Consider the following 22,373-nt stretch of genomic DNA (forward strand, 5'->3'; position numbering starts at 1 on the left):
TCTCAACTCAAAATAACAACCCAACAGGGTCACTGAAGCATTTATTTTTAGTCCTTCCTTCCTCTTATCTGAATTGTGAAATCACAAGATAATTATTGATCTTCAAGAGCTCTCTGGTCTTGCTGCAATAGTTAATTTTTTTAAGTGCCTATGATTTTTGCGTTTGGTATTTATATCTGGAAACTAGTTCAAAGTGTTGAATATTACTGCATGCAGAAGATCAACCCAGTCTCAGTCTAAAATACCTTTTATTGGAATCTACAGTATATCCTCTTTGCTCATGAAATTTAAGTTCAAAGTAAATTTATTATCAAATACATATATGTCACCAGATACAACTCTGAGATTCATTTTCTTGCGGGCATACTCAATGAACCTATAATAGAATAGTAACGGTAAGAGATTAAATGAAAGACGCACCAACTTGAACATTCAACCAATGTGCAGAAGACAACAAACTCTGCAAATACAAAAAGAAAGAAATAACGATTAAATAAATAAACAATAAATATACAAAAACATGGGATGAAGAATCCTTGAAAGTCAGTCCATAGGTTGCAGGAACATTTCAATGATGTGGCAAGTGAATTAAGAGACGTTATCCCCTTTGGTTCAAGAGCCTGATGGTTGAGTGGTAATAACAGTGTCTGACAGTATTGACCTCCAATGCATCATGGGGGAGGGTGGACCTCTTTTAATGATGAGATGGCAAATCTGACTAGAGCTGATTCAGTAGAGGAAGTTTTCAAAGAATGACCAGCTTCAAATTAAGATGGATCTTCTGAGCAGACAGCCCTTGGTAGGAAGCTGCTTGCAGAACATTTGGGTTTATGTATTATTTAAATATATCCAAAAGGATTTAAAATTAAGACAGTCATGTCAGGACTGGAATAGAACAAGTTTTTAAAAAAATACAGATGTGAAATTTCATGAGCACTAACTATGTTTAAGGCTATGTTGGGAATTAAATGGTTTACTTAAATATGACACAAGGAAGAATTAAGCATGCCAGTGCCCCATCCAAAGAGACACACTGGATATCTCCACATTGCTGAGTTTCCATTTTTAAATTGCTGATCCATTCTGGAATGGAAGAAAATGATAAGAGTTGGCTCAGACAGTTGCAGGGAGCTGAGCAGCCAAAAGCTTGCTTGCTCTCTCTGCATGCTAAGTACAACCAAAAAGATAGATAACTTATCTCATTGTCAATATGTTGTATGTTACATCAATTTAAGTTAACATGCCATTATTTTCATATAACAAAACATTCAAGATGTTTCACTTAAAAAAAATTGACAAGGCACACATCGACATGTTTGGCTAATGATTAAAAAGTTTGATCATAAACGTATATGGAAAGAATTTGAGTTTATGGGAATGCCAATTGAAAGGGCATAATGATGGCTTTATTAAATCTAGAATGCTTAGTAGACCAGAAGAGATTAGAGGCTTTGGAAAGTTTGAATGAATAGGCTGGATTTTAAACTCATGTTGAGAACTTTAAAAAGATGTTACTTGGTCACCATTAATGGTCAATGAGCGCGAGGCAGGATAAGTGAAGGGAACAGCTAGCTTGAGCAAGGAAGAGGATTTTTCCAAATTTGTCCAGTTTATAGAATTTAGCAAGGAGCATTTCAGCACCGGGCAACATGATACTGGTTAATGTTGAGCAAAGTTATAGAGATGAAAATAGTGACCATACAGATATGTGGTCGGAAGTTCATTCTGTGAAGCACTCTATCTTATTCAGTCAATCAGCAGGTTATAATTCTGCACTTTACTCATTGTCTATACTTTGGCTTCTGCATTTACTTGGTTCCTTGGTGGTAAAGCGTGATTATATTACATTAGGTGAAATTTCTTATTATTTTGTGAGTGTTTGTTAAAAAAAAATTCTGCAACTATGCTAGCTCGATGAATATGCCAGTAAAATTTATGGGAAATGAGCAACAGAACTTTCTTTTTCAGTGCATTGAAGCCGGGTGAACTTATCTCTTACTGTCACTACAAATTGATGCTAATATACCATTTATGTCCAAAATGTAAGTTATATAACTGAGAAATTAAGAATATGGTACATGTGGATGTTATATTGACAGAACTGGGTTACTGCAAAGTTAATGGTTCTTTCAAGTTAAAAATTCATAGATTAATTGCTTTGCCTTGTAAGCTAAAATCACCAAAGACATGGAAACATAGATCTTTGTAGTACTAAATTCTATAAACTGTTCATTTTATTCATGAGATCATAAGGTGTAGGAGCAGAGTAGAATAACTGTCACCTTTGAGTGGGGGGGGTGAAAATTTGTCAATTCCTGTTTATTTCAAGTTACTGGCTTTTTTTTAACAAGGGGAATGTATATCTTTTCGATTTAGCTTAACCTTGCGTAATTCTGTTTCAAAGGAAATGGCAGAGGACCATAAGTCATAGGAACAGAATTAGACCATTTGGCCCATCGAGTCTGCTCTGCCATTCAATCATAGCTGATCCTTTTCTCGCCTCCTCAGCCCCACTCCCTGGCCTTCTTCCCATAATCTTTGATGCTTTGTCCAATCAAGAATCTATGAAGCTCTGCCTTAAATACACCCAACAACTTGGTTTTCACAGCTGCCTATAATAACAAATTCACCACCCTCTGACTAAAGAAATTTCTCAGCATCCCTGTTTTAAATAGATGCCCCTCTATCCTGAGGCTGTGCCCTCTCGTCCTGGACTCCCCCACCATGGGAAACATCCTTTCCACATCTACTCTGAATAGGTTTTTCAACATTCAAAAGGTTTCAATGAGATCCTCCCTCATCCTTCTAAATTCCAGCGAGTACAGACCCAGGACCATCAAATGTTCATCGTGACAACCCTTTCATTCTCAGAATCATCCTTGTGAACCTCCTCTGAAACGAGAAAATCTGCAGATGCTGGAAATCCAAGCAACACACACATTTGATTTGAAAGTGTGTGGGGGGGGGGGGCGCGATAGCGTTACTGGAAGTTTGAGAAATCGATGTTCATGCCATCAGGTTGGAGGCTACCCAAATGGAATACAGTATAAGGTATCATGATAAGGCTACACTTAGGTTGGAAGAACAATACCTTGTATTCTGTTTCAGTAGCCTCCAACTTGATGGCATGAACATTGATTTCTCAAACTTCCAGTAATACCTTCCTCGCCCGCCCCCCCTTCACCATTTCCCATCCCCTTTTCCCTCTCTCGTGTTATCTCCTTGCCTGCCCAACACCTCCCTCTGGTGCTCCTCCCCCTTTTTTTCATTCTTCCATGGCCTTCTGTCTCTTTCACCAATCAACTTCCTAGCTCTTTGCATCATCTCTCCCCCTCCAAGTTTCACTTATTACCTGGTGTTTCTTCTCCCCTTCTCCCACTTTTCAAATCTACTCCTCAGTGCTTTTTATCTCCAGTCCTGCCGAAGGGTTTTGGTTTGAAACGTCGACTGTGCTTTTTTTCCATAGATGCTGCCTGGCCTGCTGAGTTCCTCCTGCATTTTGTCTCTGTTGCACGACCTCTTCTGAACTCTCTCCAATGCCAGATCATCTTTTCTTGGATGTGGAGCCCAAAACTGTTCACAATACTCAAGGTGAGCCCTCAACAACGCTTAATAAAGCCTCAGCATTACATTGGTGCTCTTGTATTCTAGACCTCTTGAAATGAATGCTAATATTGCACTTTCCTTCTTCACCACCGACTCAACCTGCAAGTTAACCTTTAGGGTGTTCTGCACAAGGACTCCCAAGTCCCTTTGCTTCTCAGATTTTTGGATTTTCTCCCTGTTTAGAAAATAGTCCGCACATTTATTTCTACTACCAAAGTGCATGACCATGCATTTTCCAACACTGTATTTCATTTGCCACTCTCTTGCCCATTTTCCTCATCTCTCTAAGTCCTTCTGCAGCCTACCTATTTCTTCAACGCTACCTGCACCTCCACCAATCTTTGTATCATCTGCAAACTTGGCAACAACTCCATCTATTCCATTATCTAAGTCATTGATATATAGCAGTCCCAACACCGAACCCTTCGGAACACTACGAGTCACTGGACAGAAAAAGATCCTTTTATTGCCACTCACTGCCTCCTACCAATCTGCCAATGCTCTAACCATGCCAGTAACTTTCCTGTAATACCATAGGCTTTTAACTTGGTAATCAGCCTCATGTATGGAACCTTGTCAAAGGTTTTCTGATAGTCCAAGTATACAACACCTACTGCATCCACTTTATCTATCCTACTTGTAATCTCCTCAAAGGATTCCAACAGGTTTGTCAGGCAAGATTTTCCCTTAAGGAAACCATGCTGACTTTGTCCTATCTTGTCCTGTGTCACGAAGAACTCCATTACCTCATCCTTATTAATTGACTCCAACATCTTCCCAACCACTGAGGTCAGGCTAACTGGTTAATAATTTCCTTTCTGCTGCCTTCCTCCTTTCTTAAAGAGTGGAGTGACATTTGCAATTTTCCAGTCCTCTGACACCATGTCTTGAGTCCAATAATTTTTGAAAGATCATTACTAATGCCTCCACCATTTCTACCACTACTTCTTTCAGAACCCTGGGGTGCAATTTATCTGGTCTAGAGTCTTCCACAGAGAAGACTGATGCAAAATACTCATTTCGTTCATCTGCCATCTCCTTTACCCCCATTATTATTTCTCTGGCCTTATTTTCTAGTGGTTCTACATCCACTCCCATATTCTTTTATTTTTTACAGACTTGAAAAAGCTTTTGCTATCCACTTTGATATTGTTTGCTAGCTTGCTTTCATATTTCATCTTTTCTCACATAATGATTCTTTTCATTGCTCTTTGTAGGTTTTTAAAAATTTCCTAATCTGCTATCTTCCCACTAATTTTTGCTTTGTTGTATGTTTTCTCTTTTGCTGTTACATTGTCTTAGACTTCCTTTGTCAGTCACAGTTGCACTATTGTGCTATTTGAGTATTTCATTTTTAGAATACATTGATCCCACACCCTCTTCATTTTTCCCAGAAATTGATGCCATTGCTGCTCTGCTGTCATCTCCTTCCAATTTACTTTGGCCAATTCCTCTCTCATGCCAATGTAATTTCCTTTACTCAACTGAAATATTGCTACATCAGACTTTACTTTCTCCCTATCAAATTTCAAGTTGAACTTGAATCCAAGAAAAGATGTGCTGGCATATTGTGATCACTGCCTCCTAAGTGTTCTTTTACCTTTAAGCTCCTTAATTACCTCTGGTTCATTGCATAACATCCAATCCAGTGTAGCTGATCCCCTACTTGGCTCAACGACAAACTGCTTTAATAGGCATCGATCTCTCTTTCCTCAATTAAACTTCTCAGTCCTACCAATGACCTCAAAATTTTCTAGCATCAACCCTAGTGCTGTGACATCTTTCTGGTTGTGTGGTGACCAGAAATGTATATATATACCTTAAATATTTTATTGGATTCAACTATGAATGCCCTGCTCTTTGTGTCTAAGATATATTATTTGGCCCGTGTATCTTGTGTCTTTCCATAAATCTGGCTTTCGGCAATTAATTGCTATTCCCTTTCTTTGCTTGCCCTTTACAAAGTGCAGTATTATGACATTTAACTTTAAGTTTGCAACTTTTCTTCCCAACTGGCCAGTCCATTGATACCTCTCTAAAGTGAACAAGTTACTTCCTCCCACTCAGCCGGGCCAACTTCTTGAGAATGGAAAACTGCTTAAATATGTTTCAAACTAAATTATTGATTTAAAAAAAAATGTGAAAAGTAAGCGTTCAAGCACTGAGACCAACAGAGTACCTGCCCCTCCTGGAAATAGTCTTACATTCACAAATTATCTCAAAACCATTAATCTGTTTCCTGCCATTGATCTAACCATGGATGCAACTTATCATTCTCACTTGAAACATCTGTTGTTACTACGTTTCTAATTTTGGTCTGCAACTGAAGTTTTGTCAAATGCTTAGGTGAAGTCCTTGTACCAACCACCCATGTCAACAGTACCATCCTGTTTTGTTACCACCCTGAAATATTCACTCTGGCATTAACAAATTAGTTTTGATTTTCCTTGTCAGACTTGTGTCTTTTTAAATGATTTTGAACCTCAGGACATCTTTCTGTAGTAGTTGTCCCCATTGATGAAAGACTGAATGGCCAATAAATACCTTTTTAAATCAACAGTAGCACCACATCTATAATCAAAAAGAATTAGAAAATGTTGAAAATTGTGATTGTTTTTCCTTTCTTGAATCATTTCATTCACAAATGCTAAATTATCTACTTTGAAAGACAATAAAGCCTCTTAATATTTCCCCTCTCTATTATGATATGTAGTTTTCCCTCTTCTTTCTCAACTGAAATATCTGTGCTGTTCACAGATGTGCATTCTATTCAAATTGTTTCCAACTTCAAATTTAGTTAACAGTTTGAGTCTCCATACGGTTTTCTTCCTTCCTTTGTAGCATTAACAATTAGCTTTTTAAAAAATTTGATCAATGATGAATTTAACTCAATTATGATTACAACAGTTAAAGGGGTCTTCCATCTACATTCCATTTAAAAAAAAGAGAAACTAGAGTCATAGTACAGCACAGAAACAAACCCTTTGTACTACCATGCTAACTAAGTACCCATCTATACTGGAACAGACAGTCCACAGGAGGAACTTGGCAAGTCAAGCAGAGTTTGTCTGAGGTGTGCGAGGGGCGGGAGGGGGATGACGGGGATAATTGTCAAAGTTTCAGGTGAAAAAATTTCCATCTTCTGTTATTTTATTCTTGTCTGCTTCCATTTGTTGTTCACCTGTTTCTGTCTCCCAACACCAGTCCACATCCTTTCCCATTTAGCTCTATCTACCTACTATCCTTTGCCCCTTCCTCAGTTCAACTATCACTCACTGAATCCAGTTTCACCTCTCCACGTCTCTGCTTTATACTGACTACCTTTCCTCTCCATTCTCCATCATAATCTAGGATCTCAACCAAATATGTCACCAATTCCATTACCCCACAGATGTTGATTGAACACTAATTTCCTCCAGCAGACTGTTTGTTGCTCCTGATTCCAGCATCTGTGCTCTCTTGTGTACCAATTTATACTAACTCCATTTATCAGCATTTGATCTGGAGCCTGGCAATTCAAGTACTTGTCTGGAAACTTCTTGAATGTTCTGAGAGCACCCACTTCCAACATCCACTCAGGCCGTACTTTGAAGATTCTACGGGATGAAAATGAATTCTTCCTCCTATTCCATCTGGACAGCTTAAGCCTATGCTTCCAGTTTTGAATACTAAGGGTGAAAGTTCCCTACTGTCTGTTTTATCTTTGCCCCTCAAAATTCTGGATACCTTTTTTCAACTCCTTCCCTCATCCTCTTGCCACTCCAAGGAAAACAAACCCAGCCTAACCAGTCTCTTCTTATAACTGGAACTGTCCATCCCAGGCAACATTCTGGTGAATCTTCTCTGAGCTCTTCAGTGCAATTACATCCTTCCAGTAGTGTGATCATCAGAAATGCATGGCCCCTGCTGTGGCCACACCATTGTTTTATAAAGTTGTCCTGTACCCTCCACGCTCATACGTTCTGTGCTGTGGTGAAAGAAAGCAAGCATTCAGTATGTATTTTATTAAATCACCATTCTACCTATGCTGCCACCTTCAGGAATCCTTGGATGTGCACACAAAGTCTGACTGTTTTTCTATACTCCCGAGGGCCCTAACATTTATGGTGTATACTCTCCTCTTAGTAATTGTTCCAGGGTGTATCACCTTGCATTTATCAAGATTAAATTCAATTTGCCATTTCCTTGCTCATCTCACCAGCTGATTAATAAAATTCTGAAGCTGATACCGACCTACCTCACTATCAGCATCACAAGTTTTTCTTGCAAAAAATTACTAGTTTTTTAAAAATAAATATGTAACATAAAGACTTCTCTGCACACAGACAAACATTGGTGACTGCCAGGGACAATTAACAAGGATCGTCAATGATAGGATAATTTTTCATAAATGCTTGCACTGCTGCCTTTTACATTTGAATTTATTGAGTAAGAAATTAAATAAAAGTAGATGGGCCCTAAGAAAAGGTAAAACATACCCATTTTATTCCATTGTATGTTGGCAAGAAATCTTTGTTCCAAACTGAGCAAATATCATTTTTATCACTACAGATATATCAAAACTCTTTTTGGCTGCAATGTGCTGTCAAAACTCAGTGCAGTTGATTCTGGTAGGCCCCAGTGAGCATGTGATATAGGCAAACCTTGGAATTTGTTTTTACTTTCACTTTATTAGTTCTTATCTTAGTGAGTGTGCAGCTAAACATTTCAGAGTAGCTCAACTCGAGTAACACTTAAATATAGTGGCTTAGAAAGGACAATAGCTTACATTTATTTTGTATGTTTTGCATAAATTAAGAGATGGGGATGCAGTTCATATTTTGACTATTTTAAGTAGAAGATAAGGTTATTAGTTTCTGTAATGGTTTTCCATGTCTTTTAGTTTAATTGTACACTTGCTATTGTTCTAAGCCATTAAGTCCAGCTGTTAAGTTCCAGTTTTTATGCTTCACATAAGCCTCCTCAAATCTTACTTGAGGAGGGGCCTTCTATTCTTTTCACACTTGTGTTGATCTGCTTCTCCACAATGCCAAGCAATTCATTGTATGGAAACTGTCTCTTCAGTTAACCACGATTCATTTGTACTAATGCTATATTAACCCCATTTTATCCCAACACTATCACCAGTAGAGTGTGCAAATTCTATACAGAAGCAACTGAAGATCATCAGGGGTATCAATATATTTCTTATAAATCTTATTGAGAAAGATTTTATTCATGTATTTATAAATAAATAATGATGGAGCAATAAATAACAGAACCCAATAATTCCCTGTTGATGTCCCTTTCCTCCTTTATGATGTTCTTTTTTTAACTAAAAAAAATTGGATCTGCCCTGATATTAAGAAGTTACTTCTGAAATGCCATCTCATGTTTCACTGCATGAGGAAACTACTGTATATAAATGTTTAATGCGGTCCTCCTGCTGAGGGATTTACTGCTAGTCTCAGTACTTGGAAGTTTAGATTTGAAATGGTTGTCTGGTATGGAAAATGAGAATCACATTGAATCCAAGTTGGGTTGGCCCATTGGATACTAAATTAGAGGGTGGTAGTGGAGGGTTATTTTTCATATTGGAGGCCTGTGACTAGTGTAGGGGATTGGTGCTAGATTTCTTGTTGATTATCATATGTATTAATGATTTAGATGACAGTGTACACGACAAGATTACTAAGTTTGCAGGTGGTGTGTTGAAAGGTTTTCTAAGATTGCAATAAGATCTAAATCAATTGGAATGGCAGATGGAACTTAGATAAATGTGAAGTGATGCATTTTAGGAGGTTAAAAATAAGACAGGACTAAGACACTGAATGACAGAGCCCTGTGGAGTGTTGTAGAACAGCATATTGTGAGCAGTTTTGGTGATCGTATCTAAGGTGCTGTTATCGGAAGGAGTCCAGAGGAGGTTTACGAGAATTGTCCCAGGGATGAAAGGGTTAATGCATGAAGATTGTTTAATGGTTCTGGGCCTGTACTCAATGGAGATCAGAAGAATGAAGGAGATCTCATTGAAACCTACCAAGTATTGAAAGGCCTAGATAGAATGGTTGTTCAAAGTAAATTTATTATCAATGTACATACTGTATATGTCACCATATACAACCCTGAGATCCATTTTCTTGCAGGTATACACAGTAAATCAAAGAAACACAACATAATCAATGATAGACTGCACCACCAGGATGAACAAACAATCAATGTGCAAAAGACAACAAACTGCAAATACAAAAGTAAAAGAAACAATAAATATTGAGAACATGTGATGAAGAGTCCTAGGTTGTAGGACAACTTCAGTGATGGGGCGAGTGAAGTTATCCCCTCTGGTTCAACAGCCCACTGGTTGAGGGGTAATAACTGTTCCTGAACCTGATGGTGTGGGTCCTGAGACTCCTGTACCTTCTTCCTAATGGCAGCAGCAAGAAGAGATCTTGGCCTGGGCGCAGGGGTCCTTGATGATGGATGCTGCTTTCTTGTGACAGTGTTCCATTTAGATGTGCTCAATGGTGGAGGAGGGCTTTATCCACGATGGACTGGGCCACATCCACTACTTTTTGTAGGATTTTCTGTTCAAAAGCATTGGTGCTTCCATACCAGGCAGTAATGCAACCAATTAATTTACTCTCCACCAGACTTCTATAGAAGTTTGTCAACATTTTAAAGGTGCTGCCATGCTTTCTTTATAATTTCACTTATGTGTTGGGCCCAGGACAGGTCTTCTGAAATGGTAACACCAAGGAATTTAAAGTTGCTCACCCTCTCCACCTCTGATTCCTCCGATGAGGACTGGCTGTCGGACACCTGCTTTCCTCCTATCATCAGCTCCTTGGTCTTGCTGTCATTGTGTGAGAGGTTGTTGTTGTGACAGCACTCAGCCAGATTTTCAATCTACCTATTTCCTCACCACCTTTGATTTGGCCAACAGTGGTGGCATCTGCAAACTTAAATATGGCATTGGAACTGTTCCTAGCCTTGCAGTCATAAGTATAAAGTGAGTGGAGCAAGGGGCTAAGCACCCAGTCTGGTGGTGCACCTGTGCTGATGATAGAGTTTGTGGAGAAGATGTTGTTGCCAATCCAAAATTGACTGTCTGCAAGTGAGGAAATTGAGGATCCAATTGCACAAAGAGGTATTGAGGCCAAGGTCTTGAAGCCTATTGATTAGTCATCAGGAGTTGATAGTATTGAATGCTGAGCTATAGCTGATAAAGAGCATCCTCATGTATGCATCTTTGCTGTTCGTACGTTCCAGGATTGAGTGAAGAGCCAATGCAATGGCATCTGCTGTGTACCTATTGTGCTAGCAGACAAATTGGAACGGATCCAAATCGCTTCTCAGGCAGAAGTTGGTATGTTTCATCATCTGTCTCTCAAAGCACTTCATCACTGTGGATGTAAGTGCTATTGGATAATAGACATTGAGGCAGGTCACCTTGTTCTTCTTGGATACCAGTATAATTGAAGCCTTCTTGAAGCAGAGGGGTACCTCAGACTGCCAAAGTGAGTGATTAAGTACATCAATGAACACTCCAGCCAGATGATCATTACAGGTCTTTAGTACTCAACCAGGTATCCCATCTGGGCCAGATGCTTTCCCTGTGTTCATCCCCTTGAAGGAAGCTCTCACATTGGCCTCAGAGATGGAAACCATAGGATTATTGGGGGATGTGGGAGTTCATGAAGTTTCCTCCATGTTTTGATGGATGTGGAGAGGATGTTTCCAGTAGTGGGAGAGTCCAGGAATAGAAGGCACAACCCTTATTTGGGCTTCTACAAATAAAAGGATCGGGCTTGGAGATAATATTTCAGAGTTGATAGTTGATTTGTTAAGGGATGGAAAACTGTTGGAATGAATAGATTATTTTAAGGTTAGCATGTTATTATGAGTGGGGTGCCTTAGGCCTGGAATTTTGTGTATTATCCATTGTACTGGCTTGGCTTCAGCATTGTAACGATAATAAAACTCAGCTTTCATGGAATGAATAACATCAAATTTTGACATTTCTATGAATATATAGTTTTGAAGAAAAAGACAAAGTTATGCTTAGTGATTCAGCACTCTGCTACAGGCTTTGCTGCTTTGTAGCCTTTCCTGTAATTTAGGGAAATCAGTGATCTGTTGAGTATTGAGGAATATCTTCGACATTAAACAATGTGAAAATAATATGCATTATTGCCAATGAGTAGTTTTTTTGGTGGCAAACTAAGTCACGATAACTATTTCACAAACTCTCTGAGATTTGGGAAAACCCTTTTTTTATTTGTGTGGATGAATCATATTTCCTTTGGATAAATAATTCAAGATGTAATATTTCTTTTAACTATTGTCAAGTGAAGTTTTAGCTGAATTTCAGGAAGTTTCAGCTTCTGCTTTGATGTTATCTTTTTTGAGGGACAATGTGTTTGAAAGATTGTGTAAAATTTTGTTAGTCCTGCCCTGCCTCCAGTTAGCTGTTTGACAAAATTCCTCAAGGCGATATGCTGGTTCAGCAGTTTGATGATATAACTTGACAAGATGCTAGGAATCTTCTTCCTAAAATTATGCTTAAACTCAACTGACATTTGGAAAGGAATGCTCACCATGGAGATCGTAAGATCCTTGTTAGTACTGGAAGTCACACAGTGCTTACCTTATTTTAAGCCCACTTCCTTTGACAACTGATAGTTTTAAAGTTGCTTCTGCTGCTGTCAGATTTTAACTTCTGTCTATTTAAAAATTGACTTCAATTGCTATATATGTTCATGCAGGATCTAGCCCTTAGTTCCAGGAGTCATTAATCGAGGCTTCTAGATTACAAGTCGAACATTATAATCACTACACATTCACAATTACTGGCATGTAATATTTTTCTGTGACAAATACCATTATCCCCAACAGCAGTAGACAAATTGCAATGGCTCTACATCCAATTTGTTAAACCAGATGTCTTGGGGAAATGCTGGTCTTGCCAGAAAGTCACATTTGAAAATTTAATTCAAAGTAGATGAGGTTTTAAAAATGGAAACTGTTTGCCTGTCACCACAGTCCTCATGGCAAATCTAAGCACTGATTTAGAGATTAGTTTGATGATGTTGATTAACTGGCTGTGAAACCCAGGTTTACTGCTGTATTGTGCATTCTCCCCTGCTCCTTCTCCCAATTTATATTGAATTATTGGATGGAATTTGAGTTGAGAACCTTGGGAACATTGACTTATTAGACCATGTTACACAGACCAATGTTTAAGATAAGGCAGAATGTGTACCATCCCCAGATTAGGTTCTTAAACAGAACATCCTTAACAGTTACATTGAAGCAAGCACTAGATTCCTTGCTTGTGCAAGTAAATGCCTTAATTTCTGTGTCAGGTTGGTGTCCTCCTCCAAACTGTTTTGACTTTGAGTGTGGTTGTGATTTGCAGGTTCTCACCCCAGTGATCTCTAACTTCTCTTCAACTCAAGTACTGCCTCCCACTTATTGCTGGTACCCCAAACCCAATTTGATAGGTATATCACCCTGCCTCTAGCTCAACCCCGGTGTCAACCTTTACCATCTCCAACTCGGAGCTGCAACTCTACTGTCAACATTACATAAGAGACTAGGTATACCTGGCTCAATGTTACCACGCTGAATGCTCTATCCCATTCTTGATCCTCAGATTGCATCACTGGAATCCAGGAGTGACCTTGATTAGTGACTTAGCTGGTTGGGTACTATGCCCACTAACACCCCTATCCCCCCATCTCTGATATCAGTGGAACTGTGGGCTTTGTTTACTTGTAATTCTTCAAAACTATGTCTGAATCTGTAGGTCTGCGAGGGTCACTGAAGGACTCCTATTTCAAGGCACATGATTAAATTTGATTTCTTTCTGATATAAAGAGTGTTTTTTTGAAATTAAGATAACATTACAGATTGTTCTTGTTTATTTCACTCTAAGCTAAGTATTTGGAGTGGATTACTGACATTTGCTAATAAAATAATGAAAGGCATGTTTTTATTTAATACCGTTAATGACCCTGGAGTTCCGCAAGTGCTGTACAGGCAGTGATATGTTCTTGACATGTGGTCACAGTAACCATCATTCTTTTCTTTTTCTTGTATAGTCTCTCAGTATCGAAGATTCTGCTTTAGTGCTGTGGGCCCTGTGGTGGTCCATGAGTAACCGGATGGGATCTGTTGACTCTGCCATGTCTGCTCTGTGAGGAGGGTTGGTAGATATCTTAGGCATTGGCAGGACCCTTCAGCTGTTGATCCTGGCCTTTTGCATGATCCTGACTTGAGGTTCTCAGTGTCATTCTTATAATTCTGTATGTTGATCAGTCTTGGGTTAGGGACTTCCCAAGACAGGTGAAGATGCTGCATGTTGTATAGTAGTGGTCACCAACCTTTTTTAAGCCCAAAATCCCCTACCTTGACCTTAGTGAAAGGCAGGATCTACCTACTAAATCATTTAGAGAAAAAACAGCTCAGATTGTACTTCTAATTTGAGGCCTTTTATTTGGGCTAATTGTATTTGAATTACACAAAATACTTCTGTCACACTTTCAAATTAATTCAAACAAGAAAACACTGTAACTAGCATATCAAACAGGACATAGCTGTCCTTCTTTAAGAATATTACCATACTTCACACCTTTAATTCTAAGTTTCACTATTTAATTTTATTTCAACATGAAAAATAAATGAATAAAAATTGACTGTTGCACTCAGTGTGATGACTGGGGCTGAATACTTTCTGCTAGTTCCCTGAAATTTGGCTCATAACTACAGAGAGCCAGTCTGAGACAGTCTGTGAGGTGTCTGTCAGTAAGACAGCTCCTGTACTTAGAATTAATAATTTTCATCTGTGAAAATGCAATTTCACTTAGATAAGTTGACCCGAAGTAGGCACTGACTTTTAGTGCTATAAAACCAACGTGCACACCACCCATTGCTGGGGCCCCATCAGTAGTAATTGCCACCAGTTTATGAATAGGGATGTCATTTTCACAGACATTTTTTAAACTCATTGTAAATATCTTCACCTCTCATTCTCTCCTTTTATTGCAAAAGAGTGAGGAAGCCCTCCTTTGTTGTAAAATCTTGAAAAGCCATTCTGTCAAATACAACAAACTGAGCTGTTTGCATTACATCCAGGGATTCATCAAACTGTAGTGAAAAATATTCACAGAGTGACAAGTCCTTTAACACTTGTCGATTCACATCCTCTGACAGTGACTCTGCCCTCCTTGTCACTTTTGCAGGGCCAAGCGGTATATTATGTATTGCAGTTGTGATGTCATTTTTGTTTTTAAAGTCATTAGAAAGAGTCTGTGTGGTAATGGCCATTGCTTCCTTGAATAAATCGCCATCTGTAAAAGGCTTCTTGTGTTTAGCCAAAAGGTGACTTACACGGAATGATGCTTCAATAGCAGCCTTACTTTGAGCGGCATGTTTTGTCGAAAACAACAGAAATTCCTCTTCCCATTCTGGATGGAATTTGTACATTTTCGGCTTCTTTCGTGGAGCCTCCACCATGCTAGCGAGCTACCTTGCAGGATATCACCAGCGAGTACCATATATTGATGTTTGCGACAATCTGTACTCTTATCTAATCTAATTGGTCACTTTGATGCAGCACAAGCTACGCTGAAAAAAATACAACAGCTAAATCAAAACCTCCGGGCCACAGACCAATACATTGCCGTGAAGAATGCAGGGGTACAGTGGTAGTTGGAACGGACCCAGCACATCTTTAAGAAAAAAGTCAAAATAAACAAGCTAATTAATTAGGTGCCGCCCGACACGTAAACGTCAGCCCAGATCTTCGTGGTAATGTATCGGTCCGCGGCCCGGAGGTTGGAGACCACTGGTTTAGCCAAAAAGTAACACACGAAATGATGCTTCAATAGCAGCCTTATTTTGAGCAGCATGTTTTGTGAAAAACGATTGCTGGGCCTTCAACACCGATTTCAGCTCTTCAACTTTCCTGGTATGAATTGCGCTCTTTGTGGGGTAGGTGTCTTTAAATTTCTGATGGTTGGTGTTGTGGTGCCACTCCAGATTCCCTCTTTTAGTCAGTGTTTGTGTTTGGTGGCACAACATACATACACACTTGTCTTTCACCAAGGTAAATAGAAATTCCTCTTCCCATTCTGGATGGAATTTGTACGATTTCGCCTTCTTTCATGGAGCCTCCGCCTTGCTATCAGGATATCACAAGCGAGTGCCGTATATCAGTGGTTCCCAACCTCCGGGCCGCGGACCGATACATTACCGCGAAGAATGCAGTGGTGCAGTGGTAGTCGGAACACACCCAGCACATCTTTAAGAAAAAAACCCAAAATAAACAAGCTAATTAATTAGGTGCTGCCCGGCACGTAAGTGTCGGCCCAGATCAGAGGCGACACAATCGGCAATCGCCACTGATCTGGGCCAACATTTACGTGTCGGGCGGCACCTAATTAATTAGCTTGTTTATTTCAGCTTTTTTTCTTAAAGATGTGCTGGGTGTGTTCCGACTACCACTGCACCGCTGCATTCTTCGCGGTAATGTATCGGTCCGTGGCCCGGAGGTTGGGAACCACTGCTGTATACTGATGTTTGTGACAGTCTGTACTCTTATCTAATCTAATTGGTCACTTTGATGCAGCACAAGCTACGCTGAAAACGCAGTGCATGGCGGGGGAGCTACACACATGCGCACTGGGCAGAAAGAACGGAACTAAAACCCCGCAACTCGGAAACAATCCCTTTTTACAAAGTTTCCAGTAGCAAAAGTATTACTATATTACCATTATCCTAATTAGTATTACTTATTTTTATAACGCTCACATTACAACAGTATTTGTGTATTTATTTTTGATTTTTTTCGGGAAAGTCTCAAAGATCGACGGGTTGACGACCACTATTGTATAGAATTGGATTGTAAACAATCACCAAGCGGAGTACGAGAAGAGAGCTACCTTTTCAGTTAGGTTCGCACTCAAGATTTACAAGACAGAACTTTGCAGCAGTTCTTCGGAGTTGGGCTGTGACCAATCACTGAACGGGATTCATTAGAATGGGTGAATAAAAATTACACAAGCACAAGGGCCTTTCTTGGAGTGGGCACTGTTGTGAGTGGGTCAGTTTTGGAGTGACTTTGGCTCATTAGGCTTTGGTGAGATCAGGCGATGGCAAAGTAAGTATCTGGTAAGTTTTTCTTTTTCTTCTTAATTTTTCATTCCTTGTCTGTAAGGGCATGATAGTGCAGTGAGAATGGCTCCAGGGGCAGTGTTTTGTACCATGTGTAAGATGTGGGAATTAGACCATAAGGATGTAAAATAATAAGATATAGGAGCAGAATTAGGCCATTGGGCCCCATGAGTCTGCTGTGCCATTTTATCAAGGCTCATCAAATTTTCCTCTCAGCCCTAATCTCCTGCCTTCTCCCTTTATCCCTTCATGCCCTGATTAATCAAGAACCTATCAAACTCTGCCTTAAATATACATTTAAGACTTGGCCTCCACAGCTGCCTGTGTCAAAGAATTCCACAGATTCACCACTCTCTGGCTAAAGAAATTCCTCCTCATCTCCTTTCTAAAAGGACACCCCTCTATTCTGAGGCTGTGTCCTCTGGTCTTAGACTCTCCCATAATAGGAAACATCAACTCTATCAAGGCCTTTCACCATTTGAAAGGTTTCAATGAGATCACCTCTCATTCTTCTGAATTCTAGTGAATATAACCCCACAGCCATCAAATGCTCTTCTTGTGACAAGCTATTCAATGCTGGAATCATTTTCGTGAACTTCCTTTGAACTCATTCCAGTTTCAGCACATCCCTTCTAAGATAAATGGCCCAAAACTGCTCACAGTACTCCAAGTGAGGCCTCACCAGTCCTTTGTAAAGTTTCAACATTACACCCTTGATTTTATATTCTAGTCCTCTTGAAATGAATGCTAACATTGCATTTGCCTTCATCACCACTGACTCAGCCTGCAAATTAACATTTAGGGAATCTGCATAAAGATTCCCAAGTCCCTTTGCACCTCAGTATTTTGTATTTTCTCTCCACTTAGGAAAGTAATCAACCCTTTCATCTCTTCTACCAAAGTGCATAACCATACACTTCCCAACTCTATATTCCACATGCCATTTCTTTGCCATTCCCCTAATTTTTCTAAATCCTTTTGTAGCCTACTTCCTCAAAATTACCTACACCCCACTTACCTTCGTATCATCTGCAAACTTTGCAACAAAGCCATCAATTCCACCATCCAAATCACTGACATATCACATAAAAAGAATCTATCCCAAAACAAACCCCTGTGGAACACCAACAAGACAAAATCTGCAGATGCTGGAACTCAGCAGGCTAGGCAGTATCTCTGGAAATGAGTATGGTTGATGTTTTGGGCCAAGTCCCTTCATTAGGACTGGAGAAAAAAATGAGAAGTCAGAGTAAGAAGATGGGAGGATGGGAGGAAGAAACACAAGGTGATAGATGAAACTGGGAATGGGGGAATAGGAGGGGTGAAGTAAAGAACTGTGAAGTTGGTTGGTGAAAGAGATACAGGGATGGAGGAGGGGGACTGATTGGAGTGGACAGAAGGCCATGGAAGAAAGAAAAGGGGGAGGAACACCAGAGGGAGGTGATGGGCAGGTAAGGAGATGGGTGGGAGAGGGAAAAGGGCATAGTGAAAGGTGGGGTCATTACTGAAAATTTGAGAAATCTATGTTTGTGCCATCAGGTTGGAGGCTACCCAGACAGAATATAAGGTGTTGCTCCTCCAACCTGAGTGTGGCCTCATCAAGATTGTAGAGGAGGCTAAGGACTGACATGTCGGAATAGGAATGGGAAGTTGAGTTAAAATGGGTGGCCACTGGGAGATCCTTGAGGAACACAACTAGTTACTGGCATCCAGCCAGAAAAGGCTCCCTTTATTCCCACTCTTTGCTGCCTGCCAATCAGCAACTGCTTTATCCATGCTAGAATCTTTCCTGTAATACCGTGGACTTGTAGCTTTTTGAACAGCCTCATGTATGCACCTTGTCAAAGGCCTTCTGAAAATCCAAGTACACAACATCAATCAATTGTCCTTTGTCTATCCTGCTTGTTATTTCTTCAAAGGATTCCAAAAGATTTATCAGGCAAGATTCTCTCTTGAGGAAACAATGCTGACTACGACCTACTTTACTTTGTGCTTCCAAGTACCCTGAGACCTTATCCTTAGCAATCATCTTCAAATTCTTCCCAACCACTGAGGTCAGACTATGGTTTCCTTTCTTCTCCCTCTCTCTCTCTTCTTGGAGGTTAAAATGACATTTGCAATTTTCCAGCCTTCTGGAACCATTCCAGAATATTGAATTCTTGAATCAATACCTCCACAATCTCTTCAGCCACCTCTTTCAGAACTTTGGGGTGCACACCATCTGGTCCAGGTGGCTTATCTACCTTAAGACCTTTCAGTTTCTCAGGAACCTTCTCTCTAGTAATGGTAACTTAACACACTTCATGACCCCTGACACCTGGAACTTCCAACGTACTGCTAGTGTCTTCCACAGTGAAGACTGATGCATCATACTTAAATTTTTGTCTGCCATTTTATTGTCCCCCATTTCTACTTCTCCAGCATTGTTTTCCAGCAGTCCGATATCCACTCTCGCCTCTCTTTTTCATTTTGTGTATCTGAATTCTGGGAGAACTTCATTCTCCCAGTTAACCACATCTGCACCAGGTGCACTGAGCTGAAGTTCCTTAGAGAACATGTTAGGGAACTGGAGCTGTAGCTCAATGACTTTCTGCTCTTACGGGCAAATGAGGTTATGACAGCTAGGAGCTACAGAGAGGTAGTTACCCTGAGGTTGCAGGAGGCAGGTTAACTGGGTGACTGTCAGCAGAAGGAAGAGAAATGCGCAGCTAGTGCAGAGTACCCCTGTGGCCGTTCCCCTCCGTAATAAGTGGACCATTTCAGATACTGTTGAGGGGGACAAGTTACCAAGGGGGAGCTGCAGTGACTGGGTGCCATGGCAGAGAAGAAGACAGTAGTGGTATTGGGAGATTCTCGGGTCAGTGGAACAGAGACGAGATTCTGTGTGCGTGATAAAGACACCCAGATAGTATGTTGCCTCCCAGGTGCCAGGGTCAGGGCTGTCTCAGATTGGTCCACAGCATTTTAAAGGGGGAAGGTGAGCAGCCGGAAGTCTTATATATTGGTACCAATGACATAGGTAAGAAAGGTGAGGAGGTCCTGAAGGAAGATTTTAGGGAGCTAGGTAGAAAGCTGAAAATCAGGACCCTTAGGGTAATAATCTCTGGTTTGCTGCCCATGCCCTGCACCAGTGGGGGTAAGAATAGGATGATTTGGCAGGTGAATGCATGGCTAAGGAGCTGGTGTAGGGGGCAAGGGCTCATATTTATCAATCATTGGTATCTCCTCTGGGGAAGGTACGACCTGTACAAAAGGAATTGGTTACACCTGAACCCAAGGGAGACTAATATCCTTATGGTAAGGTTTTCTGGCGCTGTTTGGGAGGGTTTAAACTAATTTGACTGGGGGATGGGAATTGGAGTGATAGTGCAGAGGATGAGGTAGTTGGTTTACAAACAGAGGCAGTGTGTAGTGAGACTGCTAGTAGGGAGAGCCTGATGACAAGGCAAAATTGCAGTGAACAGGATGAGTTGCAATGTAAAAGGTCAACAAAAGGGTGAATACAGGTCTGGAGATGTATTTGAATGCGTGCAGTATATGGGATAAGGGAGATGAACTTGTAGCATCATTACAGTTTGGCATTTATGATGTTGTTAGCATCACTGAGTCATGGCTGGAATAAGATTAAAGCTGGAAACTTAATGTCCATAGGCAGGTAGGCTCAGTTGGTAAAAAATGAAATCAAATCAAAAGAAAGGTGACATCGAGTTGGAAGGTGTTGAATTGTTGTTAGTAGAGCTAAGGATCTGCAAGGGTAAAAAAGCCCTGAAGGGAATCATATACAACCCCCCCCCCCCCCAAACAGTAGTAACTATGTGGTCGACAAATTAAAATGGAAGAAAGAAAATGCATGCCAAAAGAGTAATGTTACAATAGTCATGGGGGAATTTCAATATGGAGGTAGATTGGGAAAAGCTGGTTTGTGCTCAATCCTAAGAGGGGAAATTTCTAGAATGCTTATTAGGTGACTTTCTAGAGCAGCTTATGGTTGAGCCCACTAGGGGATCAGCTATTCTGGATTGGGTGTTGTCCAATGAACTGGAATTGATTAGAGAGCTTAAGGTAAAGTAATGCTTATTGGAAAATGATCAAAATATGATAGAATTTATCCTGCAACTCGAAAAGAAGAAACTAAAGTCAGATGTATCAGTATTACAGTGGAGTAAAGGGAGTTGCAGAGACGAGAGAGGAGCTGGCCAAAATTGGGGGGAAAAATATCTGTGTTGGGACAGATTCTTTTTACATTACTGTATATGTTAATGATTTGGATGATGGAATTGATGACTTTGTTGCAAAGTTTGCAGACGATATGAAGATAGGTGGAGGAGCAGGTAGTTTTGAGGAAGTAGAGAAGCTACATTAGGTTTGGGACAGATTGGGAGAATGGGCAAAGAAATGGCAAAGGGAGTGTTTGGTTATGCATCTTTGGTAGAAGAAATGAAAGACTTGACTTTTCTAAATGGAGAGAAAATATAAAAACCAGAAGTGCAAAGGGACTTTGGAGTCCTTTTGCAGGATTCCCTAAAGGTTATTTTGCAGGTTGAGTCTGTGGCAAGGAAGGCAAATGCAATGTTAGTACTTATTTCAAGAAGACTAGAATATAAAAGCAAGGATGTAATGTTGACAATTTATAAAGCACTGGTGAGGCCTCACTTGGGGTATTGTGAGCAGTTTTGAGCTCCTTATCTTAGAAAGGATGTGCTGAAACTGGAGAGGGTTCAAAGGAGCTTCACGAAAATGATTCCAGCACTGAATGGCTTGTCATATGAAGAGCATTTGATGGCTTTGGACCTGCATTCACTGGAATTCAGAAGAATCAGGAGTGACTCATTGAAAACTATTGAATGGTGAAAGGCCTAGGTAGAGTGGATGTTTCCTTTCATGGGAGAGTCTAAGACACAGCCTCAGAATAGAGGAGCAGCCTTTTAGAATGCAGGTGAGGAATAGTTTCTTTAGCCAGAGAGTGGTGAATCTGTGGAATTCTTTGCCACAGGCAGCTATGGAGGTCAATCTAGATGTATATTTAAGGCAGAGGTTGATACAGTGGTTTCTTGATTAGTCAGGGCATGAAGGGTTACAGGGAGAAGGCAGGCGATTAGGGCTGAGAAGAAAAATTGGATGAGCCATGATGAAATGGCAGAACAGACTAGATGGGCCAAATAGCCTAATTCTGCTTCTGTATGTTATGTTTTTGTGGTTATATGACAATGACTTGGATGATGGAATTGTTGGCTTTGTGATCAAGTTCACGGACGATCCTAAGATGGGTGGAGGGGCAGGTTGTTTTGAGGAAATGGAGAATTTACAGAAGGACTTACACAGATCAGAAGAATGGGCAAAGAAGTGGCAGGTGCAATACATTGTCAGAAAGGGTACTTTTGTAGAAAAAATAAAAGGATAGACTATTTTCTATATGGAGGGAAAAATCAAAATTCTGAGGTGCAACGGAACTTGGGAGTGTTCTTACAGGATTCCCTAAAGGCTAATTTGCAGGTTGAGTTTGTGGTGAGGAAAGCAAATGCGATCTTAGCATTCATTTCAAGAGGTTTAGAATATAAAAGCAAGGATGTAATTTTGAGGCTTGAGAAGGCACTGGTGAAGCCTTACTTGGA

The 22,373-nt window shown here is 40.2% G+C and overlaps 1 protein-coding gene across 1 annotated transcript in view; it reads left to right on the forward strand.

Moving 5' to 3' along the window:
* The first annotated feature begins 3,475 nt into the window (after positions 1-3,475).
* LOC140201255 (transcriptional-regulating factor 1-like) overlaps positions 3,476-22,373 on the forward strand; it is a 241,606-nt gene continuing 222,708 nt past the window's right edge. Inside the window, exon 1 of the mRNA XM_072265045.1 lies at positions 3,476-3,591. The gene's annotated coding sequence lies outside the window, so the exon portion shown is untranslated. The remainder of the gene's footprint in view (positions 3,592-22,373) is intronic.

Source organism: Mobula birostris, chromosome 8 (assembly GCF_030028105.1).
Source record: "Mobula birostris isolate sMobBir1 chromosome 8, sMobBir1.hap1, whole genome shotgun sequence".
Lineage (NCBI taxonomy): Eukaryota > Metazoa > Chordata > Chondrichthyes > Myliobatiformes > Myliobatidae > Mobula > Mobula birostris.